Raw genomic sequence first — 25,628 nt, 5'->3', positions numbered from 1 at the left:
AATGATTGACCTAGTGTGAACAGAGGGTTCTAATCCCAGTTCCACCAATCATCTGCTGAGTGGCCTTGGGCAAGTCACTTTGCCTTTCTGGACCTCAGTTACCTCATCTGTAAAATGGGGTTTAAGACTGTGAGTTCCTGGTGGGACATGGACTGTGTCCAACCTGATTATCTCATACCTACTGCAGCTTCTAGTACTTTGCCTAGCACATAGTAACCACTTAACAAATACCATAAAAGAAACAGAGCAATGAACCAAGCTTTAGGGAAAATATAATAGAGTTAGAAGACATGAACCATACCCTTAAGGGCTTGTAATTTAATGGGGAAAACAGACACAAGAAGTGTTTAGAGAGTACAAAGTCAAAGGACTATGGACTAAGGAAGTCCTGCCTTCACCTCACAGCCTCAATTCCTCAACTAAGAATCAATAAATTCCATCTGGAGATGCCCACCAAGGGCATCCTGCAAGCCTACTAATTCTAACATGGCTCTTCAATTTGATAAATCCCAACAGCTTAGAAGCTTCTTCTGTTCCCCACCTGTCTCCTCCCTTTCTTCCTGCCAAAATTAATTGCCTCCTAGTGTAAAATACTTTGCCAGGTTTTATCTTAATTGAGGAAGGTAGTGTCAGAAAGGAAAGGCAGCTCTGAAAATCTTTCAATTATTCCTAGGAGAATTTCTAATCTCTTACAGTCTGCCTTGAGAGAGTGAAATTTTAAATACATCTCAGGAAACTTAATGGGAATGGTGATTAGATATATTATTATTACTATCATCATCATCTTCACATCAGGCAAGATAAGGCAAACAGTTAAAGGGGAAAAATCCAGATTATCTTGGTAAATGTGAGGTATTCATTTGATCTTTGTTGCCAGTAGATTTCAGGTTGTAATACACTGCTTTAATGACCAATTCAGCTAAAGGGTGATGGGGGAGAAGAGTCGTTTTGAAGATAATCCAATTATACCGTGTGCCCAATGTAAGACACTGATAATGATAGAGCTTCAATTTCCAAAAATAGCATCTTTTTCCTTTTGCCCCTCGGATCTTCCTATCAGGAAATGTGTATTTCAAGTAATTTCTTGGCTTGATTTGTTTTAAAATTCTCTGAAATGCTCTGGTAGCTAAAATTAGAATAGTCATTGAAAAAAAATCCATCTAAGGGAAAACATACATTCCACAGGTATCCAGCAGTACAGTTCTAAATACCTGTTGGATAGACACAGAGAAGTCATTTAAAAAGAGAGAAAAGGGTAGTCTACTCAGAAGGACTTTGAGAAGGAGTTTTCCTAATTTCCAGTGGACAAATAAAAGACAAACTATTCCCTTGCCCATGGATATTTAAATACAAACAGTGTAATCAGTACTCACCTCTCTGAAACCTTTGGCTGGAAGATAGCATTGGCACAGGGAGTTGTTATGGTGGTGGTGGTGGCTAATTGTGTGTTTGTATTTGAGATTCACTCCTCCTAATGAGTGTACTTTTAACTGATGAGGTACTGGAGGGAATTCAGGAATTTGATACTATAGTTATCCAAGAAATGGCCAGGAGGTCCCAGTTAAAAAAAAACTTATATTAGGGCCGCTGATCATTTATGTCTTCATGGAATATTATCTAGAATTTCAAAGACTGTTTATGGAAGGTAATAATATCCATCTGATCAGTGATCATGATAATGATCATAATAATAATTATGGTATCTCAAGTGCTTGCTACGCGCCAAGCACTGTATTGAGTGCTAGATAGAGATAAGATAATCAGATATGACACTGTTTCTGTCCCACATGGGGGTCAGTCATAGAGGGAGGAAAAGTGTTAAGGAAACTGAGACATAGAGAAGTTAAGTGACCTGGCCAAGGACTCACAGCAAGGAAGTGGCTGTTGGAGAAGCAACAAGGACTGGTAGAAAGAGTATGAGCCTGGGCATCAGATGACTTGGGTTCTAATCCTGGATCTGCCACTTGTCTGCTATGTGACACTGGGCAAGCACTTCATTTTTCTGTGCCTCAGTTCTGTCAACTTTAAAATGGGGATTAAGACTGTGAGACTCTTGTGGGACTTGGACTGTATCCAACCTGATTATCTTGTATCTACTACAGTGCCTGGCTCTGAGTAGACTGTGTCAGTAGTCTTCCAGACTATGAGCTCGTTGTGGACAGGGGTTGTCACTCCTGATTTGTGTACTGTACTTTCCCAAGTATTTAGTACAGTGCTCTGCACACAGTAATGCTTAATAAATGTGATTGATAGTAAGCACTTAACAAATACCATAAAAAATGGCTAAGCCAGGATTAAAACTCAGGTGCCCTGACTCCCAGTCCCTTGTTCTTTCCACTAGGCCAAGCTATCTTCCCATAATTAAAAACTATACTAAGAAACATGTAGATGCCAGATTTACTACGGTTAGAGTGTCAGTATTAACTTTAATTGTTTGGGGGACAAAATGAATTAAGCTGCTCCTCTCATTAAATCTTTTGTTCTTTAGTTTGGGATTCACTCATGTCTAACAAAATACCAAATTACAAAGTACTAGATCTATAGGAATTCTACCTAGAGTCCTAGAAAAGTAGTTAAAGTCCAGCAAGGTAGGTCAAGGTGGAATTTTCCCAGTTTGTTCTGTTCTCATCACACAGGTACACAGTTGGGGAGTGGAGAGGAGTGAAGGGAAGAGGAAGAGGAAGATCTCTTACACAAACAAACTACACCTCCAACCATGAAAATAATAACTGTGGTATTTTTTAAACACTTCCTATTAAGCGCCATACTCAACATTGGGATAGGTACAGTACAGACAGATCAGACACAGTCCTTTTCCAAAATGAGGCTCACAGTCTAAATAGGAGAGAGAAAAGGTACTGAACCCTCATTTTACAGTTGAGGAAACTGAAGCACAGCGAAGTTAAGTTACCTGCCCAAGGTCACACAGCAAGCAAAGTAGCAGAGTGGGATTAGAACTCAGGACTTTTGTCTCCCAGGCCCTTGCTCTTTCTACTAGGCTACACTGCTGCTCACCCACAATTGCCAAAAGCTGTGGATAGTCATTGGGCTCTTTCAGCAATAAAGGCACAGATCTCACAATCCAGAAAAAGAGAAGAGTGTGGAAAAGGAGCAGGAGGAGCTGGAGAGAGAGGGAGAAGAAAGGAGGAGGAAGAGAGGGAGAGAGAAAGAGATGGATAGGAGAAAGAGATGGAGAGCAGAATAAGAAGAGAGTGAAAGAAAGAGTACAAGATCAATCAGTGGTATTTACTGAGAGCTTACTGCATGCAGAACACTGTACAAAGCACTTGAGAAAGTATAATATAACAAAGTTGGTAGACATGACCCCTGCCCACAAGGAACGTACATTCTACAGGGGGAATCAGACATTAAAACAGATTAGGAATAGGGGAAATAGTAGAGTATGAGAATACCTAAGTACTGTGAGACTGGGATGAATATCAAGGTGCTTAGTGGGTATACAGTCAAATTCGTAGTAGACTCAGAAAAAAATGGGCAAATAGAGGGGAAATAAAGAGCTTAGTCTGAGAAGGCCTCATGGAGGAGATGTGATTTCAGGAGGCTTTTTTGTCTGTGGGGAGAGTGGTGGACTATCAGGTATTTGTTAAGTGCTTACTATGTGCCAGGCATACAGATATAAGCTAATCACACTGGACTCAGTCCATGTTCCACATGGGACTCACAGTCTTAATCTCCATTTTACAGATAAGGTAATTGAGGCACAGAGAACTTGCCCAGAGTCACACAGCAGATAAATGGCAGACTTGGAATGAGAAGCCAGGTCCTTTTGACTCTTAGTCCTGAGCTCTATCCACTAGGCAAGAAAGTAGAAGGGGTTTCAAACTCTAGGGAGAAAGAAAGATAGATGGGGGAGAGACAGAGAAAGAAACAGAGAGAGAAACAAGGAGAGACAGAGAGAGACAGAAGGGGAGAGAAGGAATGTGAGGAAGGAAGGAAGAAAGGAAGGAAGGAAGGAAGGAAGGAAGGAAGGAAGGAAGGAAGGAAGGAAGGAAGGAAGGAAGGAAGGAAGGAAGGAAGGAAGGAAGGAAGGAAGGAAGGAAGGAAGGAAGGAAGGAAGGAAGGAAGGAAGGAAGGCACAGAGAGAAGAGAGGGAGAGAGAGAATGCTTAGATTGCTTGATTGATAGATGCAGTGTCTAGGAAGATTCTCCAGAACTGAAAGATGGGAGGTTTTGGGGTGCCACTGGGGCAGCCATTCTTCTATTTGGGGATCACTCCCTGGGGGAGGGTGGAGTGGAAGGGGCAGGTTCTTACTGGAACACTACCAGCCTCCAACTAGTGTTCTGAACTACTGCTGAGTCCTGTTAGGGGTTCGAGATCTCTGGCCTGATCCAGGCCCTCTCCCATCCCTTGGGAGTGTGGTCTGAGTCCAGTGATGATGAAGTAAAGTTATATAATTGTCTCCATCAGATCCATGGCTAGAGGGAATCTTTCAGTGAAATCTACTGAAGAAGAGCAGTAACTTCTAAGAAAGCTGCTATTAAGAAGCAGGATGGCCAGTTGATTAGAGCATGGGACTAGGAGTCAGAAGGACCTGTCCTCTCAACCTGGCTCTGCCTCTCATCAGCTGTGCGACCTTGAGCAAGTCACTTCACTTTTCTGTAAGACATGGACCGTGTCCAACCTGATTAGCTTGTATCTACCCCAGTGCTTAGAACAGTGCTTGGCACATAGTAAGTTCTTAACAAATGCCATAAAAAAGCAGTTCGGTCTTGCCCTTTCTGAGGGCCAGTGACTGATTTATAGCACAGTGGGGGCTGGTAGGTCAGAGGAGCCCAATCTAATTCTTCTGCAAATCATGGGACAGGGACAGGGCCCCTTTAGGAAACAACTTCCCTAAGTCCACTGCCCTCAGGCTTTCCTCCGACAACCATCAGGGTCCAAGATGGCCAGAGAAGCAGCATGGCCTAATGGATAAGGCATAGGCCTGGTAGTTAGAAGAACCTGGGTTCTAATCCAAGTTTTGCCACTTGTCTGTTGGGTCACCTTGGGCAAATCACTTAACTTCTTTATGCCTCAGTTGCCTCATCTGTAAAATGAGGATTAAGACTGTGAGCCCCATCTGGGACAGGGACTGTGCCTAACCCAATCAGCTTGTATCCATCCCAGCACTTAGAACAGTGCATGGCACATAGTAAGCACTTTACAAATACCACAGTTACTATGTTCCCAAACCATTCATTCATTCATGCATTCATTCATTCAGTAGTATTTATTGAGCGCTTACTATGTGCAGACCACTGTACTAAGTGCTTGGAATTTACAAATCGGTAACAGATAGAGACAGTCCCTGCCCTTTGACGGGCTTACAGTCTAATCGGGGGAGACGGACAGACAAGAACAATAGCAATAAATAGAACCAGCCACTCTTTGCTCCCAAACACTGACTTTCACTGGAACTGCACCTCCAGCAGGATGCCTATGGGTAGAGGCAGTGGTAGTAGTGGTATTTATTCATCACTTTTTATACACAGAACACTAAAGCTAAGGACTGGAAAAAGGCTGGGAGTCAGAGGACCTGGGTTCTGATCCTGATTCTTCCACATCTGTTGTATGACCTTGGGTGAGTCACTTCACTTCTCTGTGCCTCAGTTACACCATCTGTAAAAGGAGGCTTAAGTCAGTGAGCCCCACGTGGGACGTGGATTATTCGCAACCTAATAACTTGTATCTACCCCAGCACTTAGAACAGTAACTGGCACATAGTAAATGCTTAACAAATACCATAAAAAAAGGCAGAGGTGTGTCAGGGAGGTCCCTGAATTCCACTACAGTTAATAATGTTGGTATTTGTTAAGCGCTTACTATGTGCAGAGCACTGTTCTAAGCGCTGGGGTAGATACAGGGTCATCAGGTTGTCCCACGTGAGGCTCACAGTTAATCCCATTTTACAGATGAGGCAACTGAGGCACAGAGAAGTTAAGTGACTTGCCCACAGTCACACAGCTGACAAGTGGCAGAGCCGGGAGTCGAACCCATGACCTCTGACTCCCAAGCCCAGGCTCTTTCCACTGAGCCATGCTGCTACAATTAGGCATATCAAACTAGGTCATAATAAGGTGAGCTACTCCAACTCCTAGGATTCAGCAGATATATGTATCATAATTGTAGGAGTGGTATCTTCTGAGCTCCTATTGAATTCAATGCACCGTACTATTTGGGAAGTACAAAATTTGTTTTGTCTTTTTTTAATAACATTTGTTAAGTGCTTACTATGTGCCAGCTTGCCTGAATTTTGAATATTTCTCTAGATGAGTTGGGATCTTAATCTGCCCAATCCTTCAGAGCTTTTGCAGTCTCTTCCTAATACTTCTGAGTTCTATGGTTTAGATGTGGGGCCCAAGTAGTAGTAGTAGTGGTAGGCACTACCCTAATAATTATAATTATTGGACATGAAGGCATCCAGAGCCATAGCTGAACCAGACAGGTGACAAGCCAGCTGAAAACTGGACTGCCCATTATAAAACTGGACAACTGGATGGTTTATTCTGGAATGAGAGCTGTGAGTTAATTGGACTACTCACTGTTATATTTAATGAGGTAGAAGAGGTTCATGGAAAACTAAGGAGCAATTGGAACACAAACTTGTCAAGATTCCCCTGAAAACAGGAATAGGGATCGTCTCCAGGAGGAAGAAATTCCCAAAGCACATCAGCTAGGAAAGTACTGTTCAAGGACTACCATGGTAACAAATAAAGCAGCTCTTCATGACTGGGAAGCAGCCTGATCTAGTGGAAAGAGCGTGGGCCTGGAACTCACAGGACCTGTGTTCTAACCTTGGATCTGCCACATACCTTCCGTGTGACTTTGGGAAAATCACTTCACTTCTCTGTACCTCAGTTCTCTCATCTGCAAAATGGGGTTTCAATACCTGCTCTTCCCTCTACTTAGACTGTGAGCCCCAGGTGGAACCTGATTATCTTTTATCTATGCCAGCAATTAGTACAGTGTGTGGCACATAGTAAGTCCTTAACATACCAAAATTATTACTGTAACTTTACTGGATCAAAAATGCAGAATCCAGAAAGTGAGAGGAACAGGCAGTGACCATCCTTGTCTTTTTTTCTTTCCAAAATCAACATTTTATTGCCTTAAGTTGAGACCATCTGAAGCACAGAATTTAACACTGAAACACAGAAAGATGTTTAGCTTTACCATAAATGGTGGGGAATAAAGAGGGTGTCCTAAGAGGAATTGTTAAAAATCTCCCAGTGAAGAGGAGTTCTGAAAGATTATAATGAAATCACAGCGGAGTTCTGAAAGATTATAATGAAATCACAGCGTCTGATAAAGAAGTAAGAAAAGTGCAGGGAGTTTACCTCTTGACTTTCAAGGAGGAGAAAAATGAGTATTGTCTTGAGAAACTACGTATTGAAAGTGAACTGATAGGAGGATCCCAGAAAAATGGATATTATCAGCTAAAGTTTGTGGGGAAAAGCTAACCGGGTTAAGGCTAACAAAAGGATTAGTAATAAATTGTAAAGAGCTTTTGGAGAAAAGATCTAGGGATTACAGGTCCACTGATAAATGAGTAGAGGTATGAATGGATGATTATAAAATGGTAAGATAATGAATTCTTCTCTGAATGACATTTTTAACAAGACCCATGAAGAAAAATAGAGACAATTAGGAAGTAATGAAGAGTTTACAAATAGCTATTGACAGAATGTAGGTAAGAGAATTACCAGTGAGGAAGGCAGGAAAGCAATGATTTAAGAGGAGCTAGTGATAAACTTTCTGAAATGCAGTTGTTTCTGCAGAAGAGGGAGTTGTGAGGAGATATGGTTTAGACAGGATATGTTGGGAAATGTATTAGCCCTTTAATAAAGGTGACACTGGGATGTGGCTGCCTGTTGTTTATCAAAAAGGTGAACGCTAGCATAATAAAGTTGTTTGTTGATCATCAGAACTGCTGGTTCCATGCTGTCAAAGGCAAAGACCATTTCTTTTACATCTGTTTTATGTTCCCGGGTTCCTAGTACACTCAGTTCTTCCATCATGTGTGTTTTTATTACTCATTTTGGAGAAAACACTGTTTGGGAATTAGCGAGCATTCTTCTGACAGTGCATTTAGAGCTGGATCCTACCCCCGATGAGTAGGATGAGAAGGAGGAATGATAATATTCATTAAGAGTCTACTCTGTGCAGAACTCTGCACTGAGCACTGGGAATGATACATAATCGAAAATTAGACCATGGCCCTGGCCTCAAAGGGCTCTCAGTTGAAGGATAAGGGAGGGGAGAAGGGACAGACAGTAGATACATAGGAAGATGAATCACTAAAACACTAAAATAGCATTAAAGATAAAGATGATGGTCTAAGCAACAAAAGGGACAGGGCACTGTGGCTAGAGGAGTAAAGTTTCGAGCTTCTTGAGGCTCAGAGTCCAACAGTCCCAGCCCCGGCACATCACAGCTGCCACCACTGCTGCCTCAGTGTTTGGCCAGATAAGAAGACTTCACGTTGCTGAGATTCCCTCACTCTCCCAAGTGGAGAAGATGGGGCTGGTGAGAATCCTGGTGGTGTCAAGAAGAGCGGACGGCCTCTCTCACACATGGCAGACCTCCATAAGTGATTCTTAACTGTTGATTCCAGCCCTAAAACTGCTTAGTGAGCTCCTCTTCCTGGAGAAGGACATCCTGTAAGGAGAAATCATAAATCAGTCAGGTTCAGATAGAAACAGAGCAGGAGGGCCTAATGGAAAAATCTTGGGCCTGGAAGTTAGAGGACCTGGCTTCCAATTCCAACTCTGCTACCTGCTTCCTGTGTGTCCTTGGGAAAGTCATTTAACTTCTCTGTGCCTCGGTTTCCTCAACTGCAAAATGGGGATGCAATACCTCTTCTCCCTCCTATTTAGACTGTGAGCCCTGTGTGGAACAGGGACTGGGCCCAAATTTATTAACTTAAATTAATCTACCCCCATGCTTAGGAAAGTCCTTGACACATGTAACCACTTAACAAATACCATAAAAATTTTAAATTAAAAAAAGTATTTTAATGAAAGCCATTGTTTTTGCCACACCTAAAGAAACTTCCACAAACCATAAGCAACTTTTCCATTTGACTCAAAATATTTTTCCTTCTCTCTTATTAGGCAGAAGAAACTGTGTTTGAAACAGCCCTCCGTTAATTAGCACCACCAGAAATGGAACAGAAATTGGAAGTTGGAAATTTAAATTGGAAGCTGGAAATCAAGGGAATGAAATGTGTACCTACTATCATAAATATTCTTTGATTCCCTATAATAATAACGGCATTTGTTAAGTGCTCACCAAGTGCTAAGCACTGTACTAAGCACTGGGGTAGATAGAAGATAATTAGGTCCCACATGGGGTTCACAGTTTAAATAGGAGGGAGAACAGGTATTGAATCCTCATTTAGCAGATGAGGAAACTGAGGCACATTAAGTGCTCAGTAAATACCACTGACTGGTTGATTGATTAAAGGCCATTTGCATTATTTTTTACACAACCCTGTGAAGTAAACTTTATGTCTCTTTCACTAAGCACTGTAGCTGGAGCCATGTCATAAGTCATGGGCAGAACAAAAGTCAAAATTTGTATGTTCAGTCTCTGGGATACAGGCTCTAAACACTTGGTCACGCCCCTCCTTGGAAGATCTGTCCAACCACTGGGAATGGGTGTGGAAAGAGAACACATGTGATTCCTCTCAGTACTCCATTGTTCAAAACTCAATTTAGCTTAAATTCATGCTGTCTATTGGGGTGATTCACGTGCTTTAGAAAATAAAGATGAAGATTGAACTAATGTGATATATCCTATGGGTAGATTGGAAGTGTGTAAATAATTTATATTGGGGGAATGGAAGAGGGAAGGCTTCATCAAGGCTCCTTGTGGGCAGGGAACATGCTTACCAACTCTGGTATATTTTACTGTCCCAAGCTCTGTACACAGTAAGAGCTCAGTAAAAGCCATTGATTTACAGATTGATTTCTGAAACTGCAGCTGCTGTGAATTCATGACATTCATTAAATCATCTTTATTGAGCGCTGTGTGCAGAGCACTGTACTATGACATATGAATTCATGGCATATGTGGGCTGAGCCTAAACAAACAAACCTTTAGCTCCTCGAGGGCAGGAATCATGTCTACCATCTCTGTTATACTGTACTCTTCCTAGTGCTCAGTACCGTGCTCTGCACATAGTAAGCTCTCCATGAATAGCCCTGATTGATTCCTGAGATTGCAGCTGCTATGTACCACAGGCAGATGTGGACTGAACCCCCCAAAATGCCCCTTTAGATCTCTGTTGGAGGAATAATGTCTACCAACTCTTTTGTATTGTACTCTTCCAAGCTTTTAGTAGAGGACTCAAAAGCACTCAGTAAGCACTCAAAAATACTATCGATGAATTTTACCTAAATATATGTCATGGACTTGAAAGTGATGGGTTCCCATCAGGCCCAATGCAGCAAATCAAGGAATACATTGGGTGCCCCACTTTGAATCCTCATTGGTTTAAATGGGTTTTGCTTAGGCAGGATATTTGAGAAACAGCAGGGTGTAGTGGATAGAGCACGAACCTGGGAGTCAGAAGGTCATGGATTCTAATCCCGCCTCTGCCACTTGTCTGTGGTGCGACCTTGGGAAAGTTTCTTCACTTCTCTGTGCCTCAGTTAACTCATCTATAAAACGGAGATTGAGACTGTGAGCCCCACGTGGGACAGGGTCTCTGTCCAACCTGATTTGTTTGTATCCACACCTGCGTTTAGACCAGTGCCTGGCACATAATAAGTGCTTAACAAACACCATAATTATTTTAAAACAGACAATTTCCCAGGCTTCCTAAAGTTCTTAAAAGCTAAACGTGGACGGACAGGTGATGTTCAAAAGACTTAAGGAAGTAGCACCACCTGGTGGGTGATAATGAAAGGGTTTTTTTCGTTTTCTGTGATGATGTTGAGGGTTGTATTACGGCATGAATGGTGTATTTGGGGGTTGGGGCAGGAGGGTGGGGGCATAAAATGAGACCAGCCGACAGAACCTAAGAAGAAGCATGGCCTAGAGGCCTAGTCCAGACCTAGGCATCAGAGGACCTGGGTTTCAATCCCAGATCTTCCCCCTCTGCAGGATGACCTTGGGCAAACCACTTAACTTCTCTGTGCCTCAGTTGGCTTCTCTGTAAAATGGGAATTAAGACTGTGAGCCTAGTCCAGTGCTTAGTATGGTGCATTTACGTAAATGTTTAACAAATGCCATTTAAAAAACCACTTAATTTCTCTATGTCTTGCTTTCCTTATCTATAAAATGGCTATTCAATAACTGTTCTCTTTCCTCCTTAGACTTTGAACTCCATATGGGACAGAGACTGTTTGATCCGACTATCTGGTATCCACCTCAGCGCTTAGTGCAGTGTCTGGAACATAGTAAATACTTAACAAATATTCTTATTACGATGATGATGATTAGTCCCCCAAAATGCCTAGATATGACCATGGCATACCCTCTTTCCCACTCTCTCTCACCTATAAACACCCGTGACCTCTCATCTCACCAGAGTGAAAAGGTCTTCAGGCTGGTCTCTGGCTCTCTTGGAAATAGTGAGGGGAGGCTGAGAAGGGGACCACAAGTCCCGTTTATTGTTGTATTATACTTTCCCAAGCGCTTAGTACAGTTCTCTGCACACAGTAAGCCCTCAATAAATATAACTGAATGAAGTTCTGTAAAAGATAAGGTGCTTACTGCATTTGTTATGGGCAGGCATGTGTCCACTAATTCTGTTACATTGTACTCTCCCAAGTGCTTAGTACAGTGCTCTGCACATAGTAAGTGCTCGATAAATGCAACTGAATGATTGATTGATTGATTGATTGATTGATTCCAGCTTCCCAGTTCAAGCAGATGTTGCTCTGGGATCCCAGGCTGGCAACACTCAACGGCCAGCAGATGGCCCTGGCCTTCAACACCTGTAACAGAAGTTGCTCTGATAACCAAACAAAAACGGTGCTCTGAGCACCCTTAAGAGGTCTGCTTCTAGGATAACAGAGGTGGTCAGCTCATGGAGTGGTGTTTATTAAGTGCTTACTATGTGCCAAGCACTGTATTAAGAACCGGGGCACATACATGATCATCAGGTCCAACATGGGGCTCATAGTCAAAGTGGGAGGGAGAACAGGTAAAAATAATAATAATACTATTCATTAAGCACTACTATGTGCCAGACACTGTACTAAGCCCTGGGGTGGATACAAGCAAATCGAGTTGGACACAATCCCTGTCCCACATGGAGCTCACAGTCTCAATCCCCTTTTTACAGTTGAGGAAACTGAGGCATAGAGAAATGAAGTGACTTGTCCAAGATTATACAGCAGGCAAGTGGAAGACCCAACCCAGGGACTTGACCTCCCAGGTCCATGCTCTTTCCTCTAGAAGTTGTAATCCTGAAATCTAAATTAGCATGGTGTAATGGAAAAGGTACTGAGGGATCAGGTTCATGCCCCAGATCTGCCATTTGCTGCTCTGTGCTTTGTTTGTTTTGTTTTTTTAATAGTATTTGTTAAGCTTTTACTTTGTGCCAGGCACTGTACTAAACGCTGGGATAGACACAAGATAATCGGGTTGGATACATTCTTTCTTCTATATACTGCTCACAATCTTAATCCCCATTTTGCAGATGAGATAACTGAAGCTCAGAGAAGTTAGATGATTTTCCCCAAAGTTACACAGCAGACTTCAGGCAAGTCACTTCAGTTTCCTCATCTGCAAAAGGGGGATAATACTTGTCTTTCTCGGCTCATTGAGAGAAAAAAATGACCTAAATAATATGGGAATGTCTTGGAAATAATAATAATAATGGTATTTGTTAAGCCCTTACTCTGTGCCAAGCACTGTTCTAAATTTCTGGAGTAAATACAAGGTAATCAGGTTGTCCTACATGGTGCTCCCACTTTTAATCCACTTTTTACAGATGAGGTAACTGAGGCACAGAGAATTTAAGGGATTTGCTCAAGATCACACAGCAGACAAGTGGCAGCACTATATAAAATCAAGGCATTATTATTAGTGTAAATTATCTGGAACTTGAACACTGCTCACTCTGAGAAGTAAAATCCCCCAGGCCGTTCATCCCTTAAGTCTGGACGGAGAACTGTCCAGAGAATACTGGAAAGCACTTAAAAATATCTGTTGGGTTCCTGGAAAAAAGCGGGTAACGGCAACCCAAACTGTGAAGCACAGATTGTAAAAGAATAACTCCTGTGACAAGAACTCGTAAGGAATGTATGAACTCCTCTTGGGGGTACAACTTTTCATTTCAATTATGAAGGTGGAGTTGGGCATGGATAACAGGGAATCAGTGTGGCCTAGTGGAAAGAGTACTGGCCGGGGAATTCGATGAACTCAGTTCTAAACCCAGCTCTGTCACATGCCTATGTAACCTTGGGCAAGTCACTTAGCTTCTTTGTGCCTCTGTGTCCTCATCTGTACATAGAAAGAGCTCAATAAATACTACTGAATAAATGAATGAATCTGTAAAATGGGGACTCAATACCTGTTCTCCCTTCTACTTAGACTGTGAGCTCCATAAGGGATAGGGACTGTGTCCAATTTGATTATTATTTATCTGCCCTGGTGTTTAATACAGTGCTTGGCATGTAGTAAGTGCTTAACAACTACAACTATCATTACCATTGTTATTATTATTACTGTCACCATTATCATTACTATTATCAGTGGAACCCAGGAGGAAGGGCAATGTACGAAGGGGGTGGAGCTTTGAGGGACCACAGGGCCTCAGAATGGAGCTTCAAGGGGATGTGGATTGAGGGATAGGGACAAGAGGGTTTCAGAAAGGGGGGAAAAGAGAGAGGAAAAAATAGGGACAAGGGAGAAGACCTGGGAAAAGACCAGGGAGAAGTGGAGGAGGAGAGGAGAAGAGGAAAAGGAGAATAAGGTCAAAATGCCTACTGTCATAACCATGATTTTCTCATCTTCACTGAGCTCTGGGATCAAGCCAAAGGCTCCCCCCTTTCCCTCCCCAGGCTCATCCCCAAGCAGTCCCCTGTTTTAGCACTTTGCAAGGCCTACAAATTATTACCATGATTATTAGTAAAAATGATGCCAATATCAGTAATAGTAAAATCAACATGGTTTAATATTGGGAACTCTCTGTCTTTCCTGGAACACCTTCTCCCTCTTCCGCTCAAATTAGACAAACCATGCCCAAATCCCTCCCTAAAAATCACCTCCTCCAGTGGCTTTCCAGATTAATCCTTACCTTCCTGGTCATCCTACCTTAAACCTGGTATAGATATTCTGTGCTTATTTATATTTTATCTATTCATATAATTATATAGTTCATTGCTTTATTATTTGCATTTTGCTTAGCTACTGTATATTTGGCAATTTGTGTCCATTTCTTTCCTCCATTAGATTTTAAGTTCCTTAGGAAGAGGAACTTATCTGTTCTTCTATCTCTTTCTTCCTTTGTACATTTCCCAAGTACCTTGTAAAGCACTTTGCCATGCACAGCAGATGTTTAACAAATACTGTTAATTGAATTGATGATGATGAGCTTAAACAAACACATGATTATCAATGTCAGTCGTATTTATTGAGCACTTACTGTGTGCTGAGCACTGTATTAAGCGCTTGGGGGAGTACAATATAACAAGAATTGGTAAACATGATCCCTGCCCACAGTGAGCTTACAATCTAGAGGACTGTATGGATGTCATAGATATCAGCTGAAAAGGAATATCATGGAAATAGGCAAAAAGATTCATTCATTCATTCATTCAATAGTATTTATTGAGTGCTTACTATGTGCAGAGCACTGTACTAAGCGCTTGGGATGAACAAGTCGGCAACAGATAGAGACAGTCCCTGCCGTTTGACGGGCTTACAGTCTAATCGGGGGAGACGGACAGACAAGAACAATGGCAATAAACAGAGTCAAGGGGAAGAACATCTCGTAAAAACAATGGCAACTAAATAGAATCAAGGCGATGTACAATTCATTAACAAAATAAATAGGGTAAAGAAAATATATACAGTTGAGCGGACGAGTACAGTGCTGTGGGGATGGGAAGGGAGAGGTGGCGGAGCAGAGGGAAAAGGGGAAAAAGAGGGTTTAGCTGCGGAGAGGTAAAGGGGGGATGGCAGAGGGAATAGAGGGAGAAGAGGAGCTCAGTCTCACCTCTTGGAGGAGGTGAGTTTTAAGTAGGGTTTTGAAGAGGGAAAGAGAATCAGTTTGGCGGAGGTGAGGAGGGAGGGCGTTCCAGGACCGCGGGAGGACGTGACCCAGGGGTCGACGGCGGGATAGTTGAGACCAAGGGACGGTGACGAGGTGGGCGGCAGAGGAGCGGAGCATGCGGGGTGGGTGGTAGAAAGAGAGAAGGGAGAAGAGGTAGGAAGGGGCAAGGTGATAGAGAGCCTTGAAGCCTAGAGTGAGGAGTTTTTGTTTGGAGCAGAGGTTGATAGGCAACCACTGGAGTTGTTTAAGAAGGGGAGTGACATGCCCAGATTGTTTCTGCGGGAAGATGAGCCGGGCAGCGGAGTGAAGAATAGACCGGAGCGGGGCGAGAGAGGAGGAAGGGAGGTCAGAGAGAAGGCTGACACAGTAGTCTATCTGTGGTATGACTCATTGTGCTCATTATTATTTGAAAATTGCTGAATTTTTTGAAGTGTCATTGAGGGACACATGAGGCAAGAACACCGATGTGACTGACACTCTAATAATAATAATAATAATTGTGATATTTGCTAAGCACTTACTATGTGCCAGGCACTTACTAAGCGCTGGGGTGGATACATGAAAATTGGGGTGGACATAGTCCCTGTTGCACATGGAGCTCACTATCTCAATCTCTATTTTACGGATGAGGTAACAGGCACAGGGAAGTTAAGTGACTTGCCCAGGGTCACACAGCAGACCTATGGAAGAGATGGAATTAGAATCTATCCTCTGACTCCCATGCCCCTGATCTTTCCAAAGGCCCAGGCTGCTTTACTAGTCTAAGGTGCCTAGTTTTCAGATTTGGTAGCTTTTCCAGAAGAGGGAGAAAGAAGGGAGAAGCAGAAATGCTGGAAGGGAAGGCCAGAGTGAGAGAGGATTTTCCAGTTTCTCCACAGAGATCATCGGAGCCCTGCAGATAAGTAACAATTGTTTGTTTGCCCCAGAGAAGCTGCTGTGATCACTTTCTGGCTGATGCCAATTCCTCTGATAATCACTCAGTAGAGCAGCCAGCTGTGGTTCTGTGTATTGCTTTCAGCTTGTCCCTGCTTTTCTCTCTCAGTCGGCACAAATCGCTGCCTATCTTTCCACCTTAATCCCATTTTTCCTTGATCCTTCCCTGCCTGCTCTATCCCCAAGGCTACACGGAGAAGCAGGGTAACCTGGTGGAAAGAGCGCGGGGCCCTGGATTCTAATCCCCACTCTTCTACTTGTCTTCTGAGTGACCTTGGGCAAATCACTTCACTTCTCTGTGCCTCAGTTCCCTAATCTGTAAAAATGGGAATTGAGACTGTGAGCCCACTTTGGGATATGAACTGTAACCAACCTGATTAACTTGTATCAACCTCAGTACTTAGTGCAATCTATGGTATGCAGTAAGTGCTTAACAAATATTATTTTTTTTAAATCCAGGAAGATAGATTGGGGCTTCTAAGAAATGTCAAACATGGAAACTCTTGGTCTTTGATGAACAACTTCATGATAAAAATCACTAAAACATACAGCCTTCTAAATAATTTGTAATCCACTGACTGCTGACCGGCTTGTTTCTGTCTTGTTTTGTTGTCTGTGATGTCTGTGCTTCAGCTCTTCACAACAGTGTGAATATTCTGAAACAGCTTTTGCCAAGAGCAGTGTGTCAGCAGCTGTGCACCCTCTAAACAACTGTTTGGCTGATTGGGAAATGAGATCAGACTGAGAATATTTTGAAATAGGCAAGCTGACGTCATCTACTTTTGCGTGTGATTCTTTTTTAAAGTCAGCAATTTGATATTTTCAAGTGGAGAAAAAATGTACAAGTTCCAAGTCCACAGAAGGAAGAATTTCAGTCGGTCTTGTTGTTATTACAGTAAATCACGTGGCCCCATTTCAGAGAGCAAGTAAAGACGCTGGCTTCTTGTGCATTCATTTAAAATGAGTTGGAATGAAATGAATGCTCTTAGAAGTTTGTGAACAAAGATCCCAAAGCCCTTAATAGATGAGGAAAATTCTTCTTTTTCATTTAGCAGTTGTGGATATTGGTTCTAGGTGACTTGGCAAAGGCTAAATAGAAAGCACATGAATATTCTGTTCACTGAATAGAACTGAGACCTACTTCATTGTACTAACCCCTATCAGTTTTTTTTTTCTTAATAGCAATGAGAAATTCCTCTTGCACAAATAGGGTGTGTAAACCTCACTTCTTCTTTGGGTGTAGGCTCTGTGGACATACCTGCTGAAAAATTCATAGTTCTGATCCATAAATCCTTTGTACAGGCAGTGATTCGTCTTTTTAAGGGAGTGGTCAAATGCTGTTTTGCCAGTTAGTGATTCAGTGTATGCTTTATTTCCGTGGAGGCACTTAGAGTGTCTAAGAAAAATTGCCTTCCTCTAGACTGTAACCTCTCTGTGGGCAGGGAATGTGTCTGCCAACTCTGTTGTATTGTACTCTCTCAAGCAGTTAGTGTAGTGCTCTGCACATCGTAAGCATTCAATATAAACACCACTGATTGATTTAGAATCACTTCATGATTTTTCATCCTTAAAATTCTAATGCCCAGTGTGGGACTGAGTGACATAAGAAAGTATGCTTTTCAGAAAATTTTGTATAGTTGTGTATGCCTTGCTATCATCTCTGAAACAGAGCTGGAGTGGGATAAGAAATTCTATTTTATTGGGGTTTTTAATCTATTTTCTGCCTGTTATTTCTTCAAGTGATTCCCTCCTCCCCCTTCCCATATCATGGGTCCCATAGGGATCAGAGACTGTGTTCATTCAATTTCCATCTTGTCTTCCCAGATTTTAGAAGAGTTTCATAGAAGATTAGTGCTCAGTAAACGTGAATATTGATAGATCAATTGGTTGCTGCCAACAAGCCAGCAAATGCAACCAAGATTTAATGTATGTCCTCATCATTTATTAATGAGGATGAAGATGATTTACCATCAGGACTTCTGACATGTAAAAATCTATGAGGCCAATTCAGGGATATTTTCCTAGCTCCAAACAGTTGTTATTGAACAAGTCTCTATGTTACCACTAACACCAGTTCCTGGACATATACACTTCACATACATCTTATGTCTCTGTCAATTTATATCAAATGTTTATACAATTTTTTGCTGAAAATCCATTATAGGGTTGCCAACTTTTACTTCTTGTCTTGTCTTACTTATGCTGTTGAGTTGTCTCCAACCCCTAGTGACACCATGAACACATATCTTCCAGAATGCCCCACCTCCATCTGCAATCGTTCCGGTAGTGTATTCTTAGAGTTTTCTTGGTAAAAATATAGAAGTAGTTTATCACTGTCTCCTCCCGTGCAGTAAATTTGAGTCTCCTCCCTCGACTCTCTCCCATGCCACTGCTGCCCAGCACAGGGGAGTTTTAACTTGTAGCAGATTGCCTTCCATTAGCTAGCCACTGTCCAAGCTAGGAATGGAATGGGTTTGCCTCTGCTTGACTCTTCCTCCTGTAGAATAGACTGGTAGAATACTGGAAACTCTCCAGGTGGGAGCCTGAGAGGAACTTTTACTTCAGCAGAAGGAAAATAGTTGTGTCAAACCTCCACCTCCAGCGATCAGATAAATCTACCCTATCACAATCCTGCCACCACCACCTCTGCCCTTACCCCCCATCTCTTCAACTCTCCCAAGTTCCCCTCCTCAAGGAAGCTTTTAAAATTGTTCCCCCTGTTTTCCTATAACTCCCCTCTGCCCTCCACACTCTTAACACCACCCCTCTTTCCTGGCAGTAGCCCCTGGTCACAGCCTTGGGCACCAGTGTAGCCCAGCTGGACCAGCCAGGGCAGGGGAGGAGACCAGGGAGGGGGTCAGATTGCTCCCTCTCTCCCTCCCCTTTTCCCCAAATTTACCCTGCCTCAGCCTGACCCCTGTAGTTGTGGTGATTCCAGAATTGCCAACAGGGCAGGGACTGCCCTGTTGGGAAACAAACAAACAAAATCCCATGAGGGGGACCATGGAGAGGAGGGGATGGATTTCAGGGATGAGAGGAGGAGAGGGTGTGAGGAAACATGCCTCTAGACTATAAACTCATTGTCGGCAGGGAATATGTCTGTTTATTGTTAGATTTTACTCTCCCAAGCCTGTAGTACAGTGAATTGCACACAGTAAGTGCTCAATAAATACAATTGAATCGAATTGAAACAGACAAGCAATTCTAAAAGCTGAGGGAGAGGGAGAAAGAGGGAAGTTTGAAGAGGTATAAAATAAGGAGTGGGGGAGAAGGGGACTAGGAGGGGGAGAGATTAGCTGTTCTTTCAGATAAAGTCAATTGGCTGGTTCCATATCATTATTTCTCCCCATGAAATACAGATCAGGCCGGCTACCCCACCCCTTATTTCAGATCTTCAGGAGCATTCCCAGAGGCTTCAGCCTTATAGATATCAACAGTTTCTCAGGAAATAAATCTAGAAAATCTTCTCTTCTTAGATTTGGAATTCTATGAGGGACAGGGACCGTATTTAATTTCTACTTGCATATTCTCTGCCAGCACTTAGTACAGTGTTCCACAGACAGTGAGCGTTTAATAAATGCTATTACTGCTACTTACCTCAGTGCATACTGAAAAAGTAGATAGAGGTTTCCTTCTTCCCATTCCTCAATTCAGATAAGCAGGAAATTCAAGGAAAACTTTTATCAAACAGAGCTTTGTCTTATCTGGATGGCTGCATAACCTCAATCAACCAATCAGGGGAATTTATGGAGCATTTAATGGGCAAAGGGCACTGCACTGAGCACTTGGGAAAATACAGTACCACAGAGTAAAAAGACTCAATCCCTCCCCACAAGGGGTTTATAGTCTCAAGGGGTTCCGTTCACAGTGATGGACTGTGGCTGAGATGGGCCATTTCAAATTTGTTGCGGATGTGTTCAAGGCTGGGATGTTTGCCAAGGTTCCCGGAAATGAGCGTGCTCCCTGGGATCAACCTACTCTCTTATGGTTATTGCTCCGGGTTCTCCTTATGCAAATTTCAAACCTGACTCAGTATCTTGCTAGACTATCTAGATTAGCGGGTATCCTAAGTAGACCCAGTCCTGGGTAGTTGTAAGGTCATAGGGGGCAGGGAACGTGTCTGTTAATTCTGTTGTATTATACTCTCCTGTTTAATAAAGTACTCTGCATATAATAAGCACTCATTAAATACCACTGATTGATTAACTGACTCACTGGAAACAAGGAGGCTCTGCTGAGTTTCTGAAACTATCAATGAACCTCTCTTATTCAGCATCTATTTGAGATCGATCCTGGAATCTCAAATATTTTTTAATAATTATGATATTTGTTAAGTGCTTACTATGTGCCAAGCACTGCTCTAATCACTGGGGTAGATACAAGGTAATCACATTGTTCCAGATGGGGCTCACAGTCTTTATCCCCATATTACAGATGAGGTGGCTGAGACACAGAGAAGTGAAGTGACTCACCCAAGGTCACAGCAGACAAGTGGTGGGGGTGAGATTAGAACCCATGACCTTCTGACTCCCAAGCCTGTGCTCTTTCCATTAAGCCACGATCAGAAAAGTTAAATATAAGAATACACACAAGGGGGTGGCATTCTTGAAAAACTTCGTGCTGTGGGAAAATGTTAGTGTGGTATTTGTTAAGCATCTAGTATGTGCCAAACACTGTGCTAAGCACTGTAGATACAAAATAGTCAGATCAGACAAAGGTCCATGCCACCTGGGGTTCACAGTATGAGGGGGAGGGAAAACAGGTATTTAATCACTATTTTAGAAGTGAAGAAAGTGAGACAGAAAGAAGTTAAGCGACTTGCCCAAAGTCGTACAGCAAGCAACTAGCAGAGCCAGGATAGAACTCAGGTCTCCTGACTGCCAGTCCTGTGCTCTTTCCACTAGGCATAGTAACCATTGATACTATGGAAATTAATGTATTAAATGGTAGTTCAAAGATGTCATCTTAAATTACATTCTTTGATACAAAATCCTATTATTTTTTCCACCAGTGGTAGAATGCTTTACACCCTGCACTCATGGTTATTTTATTAAACACTGTGAAATTGGAGAAAAAATGAAGTAATATATGGTACAGTAGATTGAAACAGAGGCTGGAAGTTTAGCAGTGTCTTGTCTCCTTCAATCCCACACACACACAAGCACAACCCTTTATTTCTACCCTCTATCTGCTTCTACTCGTTGCACAGGCTATATCAGAACAGTCTCATGCTGTGGGAAGAACATTCCCCATTTCGTCCACTGTGTTTTATCCAAATTGAGTAATGGAAGCATGTGTTGTGAAAGAACTGGTTTTATGGAAAAAGAACAAAGTATCTTTTTTAGATGTGAAGCATGTTAAATTCCTCCCAATAAAAGAATTATATAAGAGCAAGGTAGCTAGTCTATTTCTCCCACGGCCTAAGGTTAGCTCCCTCAGACTTCTAAGGGGCAGTTAATGCTTCAGTACTGACTCTGTGCATATTTATTATCAGCTAGCAGGCAGCAATTGGGAGAGGGGGTTTTTGTTTGTTTTTTATGGTATTTGTTAAGTGTCAGGCACTATACTAAGCGCTGGAAGCTAATCAGCTTGTGCACAGTCCCTGTCCCAAATGGGGGTCATAGTCTTAATCCCCATTTTACAGCTAAAGGAACTAAGGCACAGAGAAGTCTCCACATAGCAGACAAATGGAGGAGTCCAGATTAGAACCCAGTTTCTTCTCACTTCCAGGCCCATGCTCTCAGCACTAGGGCCAACTGTTTCTCAAAGTTGGTTTCCTTGAGCAAAGTCTTTGAAAAATCAGTATGCCAAGAAGCAAGTTGGAAAACTGGGATAAATCCATTAGCAAAGCAAAGATCTAGTCTTAAAGTGCAAACAATGCTACAGAGCCTGGCAACTGCGCTTCTGTCTTTTCAGCCCTGCTTCCCAATCAGTAACATCATCTCCCAAAATGGACAACTATACCAGCTATACATGAGAATCAGTGTGGCCTAATGAAAAGAGCACAGGACTGGGAGTCAGAGGATCTGGGTGTGGCTCAGTGGAAAGAACACGGGCTTGGGAGTCAGAGGTCATGGGTTTGAATCCCCGCTCTGCCACTTGTCAGCTGTGTGACTGTGGGCAAGTCAATTAACTTCTCTGGGCCTCAGTTACCTCATCTGTAAAATGGGGATTAAGACTGTGAGCCTCACGTGGGACAACCTGATTATGTGTATCTACCCCCGTGCTTAGAACAGTGCTCTGCACATAGTAAGTGCTTAACAAATACCAACATTATTATTATTATTATTATTGTTAGTCCCGGCTCTACCACATGCCTGCTGTGTTACCTTGGATGAGTCACTTAACTTCTCTGTGTCTCTTTCCTCATCTGTAAAATGGGGATTAAATCTTACTCCCTCTCACCTAGACTGTGAGCCCCTTGTGGGACAAGGACTGTGTCCAGCCTGATAAAGTTGTATCTACCCCGGCACTTAGAACAGTGTCTGGCACATAGTAAGTGCTTAACAAATGCCATAATAATAATAATAATGATAATACATCGACTTCTGCTAGAATGTGTGTTTTTCATTAGGCATTTTGGCTAGAATGTTGGGAGTGAGTCAGGGAATGAATGTCCATCCAATAATGTAAGCCTGAGTGGTGACAAGACACATGGTGCTGGAAAAAATGGTCAGTGTCCACGTGCCTGGTGTTAGACAACACCAAAGACCATGGTGTGAGTTTTCCTTAATAAGGGATTTGAGGAGCAAGTAACCACCACATTTCAGAAGAACTCAGTGCCTTTATAAAAGACCTCCTTGCCCTCTGAAAGAGATTCTGCTCCTCCCAGAGTGTCTGACAACTGGTGGGTGAGTTTAGGCCCTGAAGGGATGGGCTTCTTGATGTTGTTTTTATATAATTAATTTATTTCATTGTCATGTGCCCTGAGTAATTCAACTAAATAATAATAGCGTGATCCTCACCTGGCCTTATGCCTCTAATGACTTAATCCAAAAATAGTACTCCTTTAAAACAAGTGAATAATTTGGAAACCAGAATTTGGTTGTCAAACGTCATACCCAGGCTTCAGTTATTCAATATGAGGGTTGACCCCCCAAATCTCTCACCTCCATGAAGTCATATGACTTGGAAGTCATATGGTGAATCATGTTTGCTTCTTCTCAGGTATTCCCAACTCCAAACTTCCTTCAGAAGCACAGCCAACTAATTGAAAAGTTGGCAATTTCACCTCCTGTCACCTAACAATGGGACCACTCACAAGCCAATTATCTGGTAGCTAGAATGCTGGGGCATGTGGCATTGTGTTCGACTTCACATGAGTTGTCGTTCTATCGGCTAATGAATACACATTCTGACCTTCCAACTCTTCTTACTCAGTGGTTTAATGGGGAAAGTCTTTTCACCATCCAAATATATCATCTTGAAATAATATACTCTCCCACTGTGGTACTTAGATGAGGAGTTTTAAAAATCACAAGATGGCACCCAAATCACTGGATGTTATCCCTTTAGGTCTCCCCTTCTCCCCTCAAATAAACTGATGAGATCACTGCAAAGGAGAGCTAGACTGATTTCTTCAGACAAAAAAAATCCCCCTTTACTGTTAATGGGCTGGGAATACAGAAGAGAGGGTGACGGGAGCAGCTGTGTTCAGTTTGCTTCTGGCTCCTAATTGGTGAACACAGCTTTGCAGGCAGACCCCCTTATGCTCATTCAAAACTATGAGCAGACTCAAACTGCCCTGCTGGTCCACTATGCTGACCAAAATCAGAACCCTGCTCCTTATTTTGCAGAAGTGAAAGAAAGAATAGTCTTGGTCCCCGACAGGGAAGTACAGGTTTAATTTCAATTCTACCAATTCTAGATTGTTCAGGGGAGTGTGGATTTCTCAGAAGCTCAAGTATCGACCAAAATAAGTTAGGCAGCAATTCAAAGTGTTTTTCTATCTCTCCACTTCAACCACTATTTAAATGAAATACAGAAACCAGTTGTGTGTAATCGATCTGTTCATTCTAGCAGAAGACTCTCTTGCAATTCAGGTAAAGTCCTATGGTGTGTGAGAGTCGGGGGTCGGGGGGAAGGGGGAAGCTCTTTCAATTGCTCTAAGTAGTCCAAAAAAGAAACGGTGGCGTGCAGTGAATGATGTAAGGCTTAAAAATCAACATCTGGGAAGCAATCCCAATCTGACAGCCAGATGAGAGGGTCAAAAAAGCATACTTATCACCACTCTTTATGTCATATTGTTATCAGCAGTCTTCTCAGATACCCCTGGGACCTGTCCCACTGTAAGGTCGAGGATGGAAATGTGCTAAGTTTGTCACCTTGGCCAGCAGCATCAGGCAAGGTCAAGATGCTGGCAAGAGGAAGTATATCCAAGAGGTCAGAATTCAAGCAAGAAGAAGTTGGGCACAACTGAACTCAGTACCCAAGAGATGGGTTGTCAGGGTCCAGGGGTGGGGGGGTGCTATTGGAACTCTAGGAGAGGAAAGGAGCATGATTAATGAGCTTGGCATTCAGAGGTCACTGGCAAGGATTCAATCAATCAATCAATCAAGGGCATTTATTGAGCACCTATATGTACAGAGTACCATACTAAGCATTTGGGAGAGTACAATACAACAGAATTAGCAGACATGTTCCCTACCCATAATGAGACTACAGTCTAGAGGGGGGAGATAGGCGTTCATATAAATTAGTAATTTACAATACATCATTTAAAGATATGTACACAAGGGGATTGTTTCTAGTTGTAGTAATAATATTTATTAAACACTTACTTTGTGCAGACCAGTATTCTTAGTGATGGGAGAGAATACACAGGTAGGCATTAGACATGGTCCCTGCCCTCTGGGGGGCTCACAATTTAAGAATCCATGCAGCAACACCACATGCTGTTCTGAGCCTTACATACCACCGAAAAGTGGCATGGCCTGGTGGAACAAGTTCGGATCTGGGAGTCAGGAGACCTCATTTTCATCCCGGCTCTGCCACTTGTCTGCTGAGTGACCTTGAACAAGTCACTTAACTTCTCTGCCTAATTTCCTCATTTTTATAATAGGATTTCAATGCCAGTTCTCCCCCATATTTAGACTATGAGCCCCATGTGGAACAGGGACTATTTCTAGTGTACTTACATTATAACAATCCCAGTGCTCAGTGCAGTGCTTGACACATAGTGAGTGCTTAATGAGTACCACAGTTATTATTAGAGTAACTCAGAGCTGCTGTGAGATACTCCTTAATAACAATGATAATAGTTGTGGTGTTTGCTAAGCACTTACTACTGTACTAAATGCTGCAGGTGGATATAAGCAAATCTGAATGGACACAGAACCTGCCTCGCATAGGACTCACAATCGTGATCCCCATTTGACGGATGAAGGAAGTGAGGCACAGAGAAGTGAAGTGACTTGCCCAAGGTCCCACAGCAGACAAGCGGCAGAGCCAGGATGATAACGA

At 42.6% G+C, this 25,628-nt stretch overlaps 1 non-coding gene across 1 annotated transcript; it reads right to left on the bottom strand.

Annotated features, from left to right (window-relative positions):
- Positions 1–18,581: 18,581 nt before the first annotated feature.
- LOC114814840 lies at positions 18,582–18,719 on the bottom strand. The gene has a single exon (XR_003762637.1). It is a non-coding gene; the product is annotated as a small nucleolar RNA SNORA7 (small nucleolar RNA).
- Between the last annotated feature and the right edge of the window lie 6,909 nt (positions 18,720–25,628).

The sequence above is a fragment of the Ornithorhynchus anatinus genome, chromosome 10 (genome assembly GCF_004115215.2).
Source record: "Ornithorhynchus anatinus isolate Pmale09 chromosome 10, mOrnAna1.pri.v4, whole genome shotgun sequence".
In the NCBI taxonomy this organism is placed as follows: domain Eukaryota; kingdom Metazoa; phylum Chordata; class Mammalia; order Monotremata; family Ornithorhynchidae; genus Ornithorhynchus; species Ornithorhynchus anatinus.
This window is presented reverse-complemented; position numbering and strand designations above follow the sequence as displayed.